Source organism: Lepisosteus platostomus, chromosome 12, assembly GCF_059453375.1.
Source record: "Lepisosteus platostomus isolate fLepPlt1 chromosome 12, fLepPlt1.hap1, whole genome shotgun sequence".
Lineage (NCBI taxonomy): Eukaryota > Metazoa > Chordata > Actinopteri > Semionotiformes > Lepisosteidae > Lepisosteus > Lepisosteus platostomus.
Genome location: NC_142622.1, coordinates 27,165,001 through 27,171,061, shown reverse-complemented (window position 1 = coordinate 27,171,061; position 6,061 = coordinate 27,165,001).

Genomic DNA, 6,061 nt, shown 5'->3' with positions numbered 1-6,061 from the left:
TGTGCGATTCATTCCGCTGACATAATCTGCATGCACGTCTCCCTTTATCAAGACGATTTCGTTTTACATCTCAGGTTTACAATAGCACAGACCGAGAAATATTATAAACCGTTAAAGGCAATTGCACTTGTCGAACTTCATAACTAAATGGTACTACTGTATGTCACTCAACATTATAAAACGTTTAAATGGGTAAAATGCAAAAGTTTCAGATAGATATGTTTGCCCTTTTGTGAGACCTTGTGAGAAAGGTCATACCTTTGTGAAACAAAACCTTTCCCGGAATGAAAATTACACTGAATTTGGACATGAAAATACATTTTTACTTTAAAGCTTGTTTGACATAGACAAATTAAGCCCTGTTACTGGATCAAAGGTAAGCTTAAGAAAACCACTGTGGAATTAAATAAATAAATTTAATTTAAATTTTAAATAAATTAAAACCTGTACAGTATGTGACATTTCTTTTGCTTGATTTTCCTTTCTTAAAAAAAATAAAAAAAGAATTAGATTACTCTTTTTAATGATTGACAGTAATTCTGTACAGAATAAAGGACTTCAAATTTTTCTGTTTGTATGAAAAATTTTAAGTACGCAGGAAACATAATTTAATTTTTAAAAATCTTAAAATGTAATACTTGAGTTAACCAGAGACCAAGAATTTCCCTAGTTCTATTTCCATATTAATGAGCAGTCCACTTTTCCTTTACTCCTGCTGTGTATCAAGACAGAGCACAACATGCATTGTCTCTGGTTATTTTTCTATACCGTGGTTGTGAAAGATAATAAAAAAGACAAGCTAATTCGATTAACGAATAATGCCTTGAAGGAATGTTAGTAACAATGTCAAGTGTGACAAGACGATTTGCATTTACTCATTCACCTCTTTTTCCACATTGTGTTACACATCAAGATTTCCCCCACATACATTGCAATAAATTATTTCTGATGGCATAGAGTAGCCTGACTACCAGATAACGTTTATAGATCTTTATACCAAAGGAGTACAAAGTACTCTGTAACAATGTTCTAAGCTGTTGCATGGGAGAAACTGGTGCATATTCATGTGAAAGCTGCCTTTGATATATACAGAGGCAGGCATAAGTATTGGTGTCCTCCATCTTCAATAGTTATTCACTCGTTTATTAAATGTTTGTTTAAGCTGTAAATCTTTGACAGTGATTACTCCTTTAAAATATTTGAGGATTCAGTTATCCTAGATGTTCCTTCCTGTTTTTGGAACTTGTTATTCTTTCTTGTTATTCTTGTTTCAAGACAATCTTGTTCTGAAATCTTGACAATGAATTTAACTGTATTATTATGGCCTTCCTATTTCTAGGCCATCAGGCTTTCGAGAACATAAGAAAAAAATAAGGAACATTTACTTACGGTCTTTCTATTATGAAAAGGATATTGCACTAGAAAGAGCTCAGTAAAGTTTGATCAGAATAGTTCCGGCATTAGAAAGATTGCCATATACTGTACATATAGAATTAAGGAGTCTTGAGCAAGTCTTGAGCAGATGAGGTTATGAGGGGACTTGATATACAATAAGTATTTAAAAGTTTAAAAGAAACTGGTAAACATAACCCAGTGGATTGCTAAGTTTCTTCCCAAGCATGCTAATGGTGAAATCAGACTGCTGGAAATGAAACATCAGGCCTGCACCATCTCCAACAACATTCAAACACTTTCTTGAGACCCACCTTCTTATGACGTGGTTTTGTATTGTGTCAGACTACTGTACCAACTAACTTATTTTGTGTATGTCGGCCCACATTTTGTGCTTGTGTAATGTTAATTCACACCTCTTTTTATGTTAAATGCATAAAGGTGTCAAGGCTATTTTTTTTTTTCATTTTTGCACTAATGCTTCCATGTACAGAAACATTCTGCTGCCTGTGTTATTAAAACAAATACATCAAATAACTCATGTTATTTTACCCACAATTCATTATAAGGATTTCCTGTTTGTGGAACCTTTGGATAGAGAGTCAATGGTAATTTAAAGTAACTGTTGCTCCAAAACCAGTCTAAGGAAGAGTAACAAGATTATTTCTTGGAGTTAATGGAATGTCTTCATAAAATATGTTAAAGCTGCTGAATGTCTGTTATTTTGAACAAAAGAGACAATGAGAAAACGTGATAGGTATTGATGTATAGGTATAGGTATTGATGAAGTTATCTTAAATGAAGATACTTAGGATCAGTAGTGAAACATGAACTAGACACAACCAGAAACAAAGAAGAAGAGTGTTTATGACTAAGAAGTCACAAAATGCCAAATATTTTAATACACAGGACAAAGAGCCCCTTGTAAGTTAATTAGGATCGTACTAGTATGAAAAAACAACAGCATTCATGTTAGCATTTTATTAGGAAATATGTTTTGTTTATACAGTAGTACTTCGTATTTAAATTACATAACTGCATAATTATTACAGCCTTGTAAGTTACATGTTATCTTAGATATAGACAGATATTGAGACAATAAGAACAACAGCACTTGCCTTCAGAGTGTAATTGTTTCTTCATGTATTTAATTCAGTGAAATCTTGAACACTCCGACTTTTGCAGATGCCTGCTACCCAAAATAAAATGAAACAATGGCAGCAATTGTCCTCTACAGTATAGTGGCATAGAAATATCACCTACTGCAAGGCCAATTGAATCACATGTACAAAGATAAGCTGTGAGGACCGTGTTTGTGTCTGCTCATTTCTGTACACAGTGTTTTGCCAGCATTGTACTCTGTCTGTCATGCCTTCTTAGTTGAGAGAAAACACAACGTTTCAGCTGTGAAGCAATCTTCAGGCACCTGAAGAAGGCGTCACTGCCAAAATGTTGTGTTTTCTTTCTTCTCTTTTCAGCATGGAATAAACCTATTACTTGTTCCTTTGCAGACTACGCATGCTGATGCAACTGCCCACCTGAACTGCTCCATGCCTTCTTAGTGTTACATGGCAGGTCTCTGCATATCGCTCATCAGAAGATATACAAAAAGGTTCCTGCAATCTCTTTGCTGTTTTCTTAAAATGCAAATCTCATTACTATTGAGAATAGTTACTTTGTTCAGTGTTTCACAATTATGTGCAGGAGACACCTGCTTGATCTAGTTACTCAGGTAATGACTCACTGTCAGGGGCCACCGGATGCATCTTGAACAACAGATAGGTGGAGGACATTTAACGGATCAAGTAGAGAAGTGAGGAATTGCTTCACTTGTCGTAATAAAGTTGAAATTAAAGTAAGCCAAATTGTGCACGGTAAGCTTAGCCTGATTACCAGGATTTACACACCTTCTCAATAAATCAGTAACATGGGATCTTAAATGACAAAATAATTAGTACCTTGTTTTAGCACCATGTACAAAAGATGGCACCTATTACAGCACAGTGTCCCTGGTCACCCAACTGGGGCATTGGTTTTAGTTCAGAACTTTATGGAGAAGCCTACAACTCAGTTTCAAAATTCGTGTCCAATGGTGTGGCCATAAGCATGCTCTTCTCTGCATGAAATTAAGAACTCCTATGGGCTAATTAATAGGCTTATAAGACCAAATGGGAGGAAAGCGGTCTAAGTCTAATTTATAGCCTAAAAAGAGAAGGAGAGATCAAATGGAAGGTTCTCACTAGGTGTTGAATGTGCTGGCTGACAGGCCTGTGGGACTCCGAGAGCTATGAAACACTTTAGTGGATACATCTTAAACTGGCCTGAGGGATGTCAGAGACTGTGAACTTGTTGGCTGTGTAGAAGTTCATTTGCCAGACTCTTTGAAGATGAAGTGCACCGTCAAGGAACGGGGTTGGTCTGCTGGACCAGGGCTGATTGGAGGCTGTGGCTGGAGAAATGAGGCATCACCTGGAGAAACAAAGCATCACCTAGCAAGGTAGCAGTGTAGGTTCTTGCCTCTGCTGTGGAGTAGGGTGAGCTTTGAGTACTCTAGTGCCTTGACAGTGGACAGATGGATGTCTTGGAGAGTAAGATCAGAGTGAAAGGAAATTGCAAACCCGGCTGCCACTGTATCGTAGACACAAGCGTTTATTATAAAAACGTATAATTGGGCAGGAAGGTTCAGCTTTAAGAAGAGAAGTAATGTAAGATGAGTGGGTGATGAGTGAAGGAGTTTATGGTGAATACCCATAAAGGATAAAAAATCCTGTGCCCAGTAATTAGTGCAAGTAGAATGTGATAAGTGAAGATAGAGAGAGCTGGGCACCCAGAAGTCTGTGATGAATGCTCCAATGCCTGAAGTAAGAGACCTGTGCAGTCTTCTCTGTCAGGGGAACAATGTAGAAGAGTTAGGGTCCCAGAGGAGGTTGTTGTTATATTCAAGCAGTGTGTGCCCGGGTTTGTCATAGTCACCTATTGGTCCAATACCACCTGACGTAGTAAAGTGATTTCCTTGGAGTCTCTCATTGCAGTTCTGTCCAAGTCCTATCTTGCATACTTTCTGGGATCAAATGGGATATATGACAAGGTGATAACTCTTTCCCTACCCACTCCACAAGGAGAGATCAGGGCTAGAAATATACTTTAGATGCAACATCAGAAAGGCCAGACACACAAAGGATACACCATTTCTTTGGGGACAAAAAATGCTATAGAAATTTAGTTAGCTTTTTGGAATGGTGTAAGATCATGGATCCTGCACTGCTGAGCAATTAATGTTGCTACACATACAAATGGGGCCATAAGAGAATCATTTCCATGAGCACCAGATGGTGCTGCATGGTATATGTGGTGGTGAGTTTATAACCTACAGTAGCAACAATCTGGACGCACACTTGTGGACGCTAGTGATGTGAGTGCTCTCTGGTGTGTATTTTTGTTATAATGTCCAATGGAACATACTGTCCATTTGTATGTGTACTGATGTTCACTGCTAAACAGTGCAGTTTTCATAACACAACTATTTCATTAGGGTATAGTAAATAACCTTATTAATATACTGTACTGTTCATAGTTACAGGCATGATCCAGTTGCACATACCTGATTCAGCCACAAAAAACTGGATATTCTCCAGAGCATGTGTGGCTCCTGGAGTATTCACGAATATCCACATCCAGCCCATTTCCTGGCTTTGACCCTAAAGCAGGTGCATCACTTCTTCCATCAACACTCCTTAATTAGGATTTTATCCAAACCCAGCTGGGTTCTAGATGAAACTATCCAGATTTTTATTCTCCAGGACAGGCTTCGAAGTACTGTAGATGGATCAGCAAAAAATATTTGTTATTATCTGAAGTATAATTCCAAAAAAGATTTAAAAAGTCAATGGATAATCTCCTTTAAATCTGCATTGTACATATCTATCTGCTGTAAACATAACTTTATGTCAAATATACACAGGAAAAGTATCTCGTATTGTAAAACGGCTTTACTGTTTAATGTATACAATATGTTTACTGTCCCTTGGTCCTTTAAAAAGGCAACTGATCACCCCAGACAGTTGTACTATACCATATTTTTATTCATTCAAATTATTCTCACTTTGCTAAACTAAGTTTAAATCCCTTTTTGCAAGGAATGTTCTGCTTCAAGGGGGCAAATTCTAAGGGGAAGTCAAAAGTCAATACGTTAAATTATTAAGAAGACATATTGGGGTATACAGTGCATAAGGGTTCCAGTTCTCATTCTGTTCTCTAGCTATCTAGTGCTGTATCTGAGACTGCACAGTGTTGAAGATATACTATACAGTATTGCTCTGTCTCAATTTAAACTAAAAATAATTAAGACTTTTTTAACAAGTAAAGTAACAGCTTAATATGATCCAAATTAAAATCTGCTCACATTTTTTTCTAAAAAACAAGTTTAATGAGTGAAAACAAAAGTGTAGCAAATTGTGGAAAAAGATATGTAGAATACTGATCTCAGTAATGCCAATGTGTGCTGTAGTTCTCTTCACAAAGACTGTAAATTACATGGAACTGAAATGAAACTCAGAGTTGTTTCAATTAAATGAATAAAGGATGTGTAAATTCTTCAGTTAATCCATTAATCTATCTGGATGTTCATGAAAGATAACATTTCATTTTTTCAAAGGCGGAGGAGTTGGTG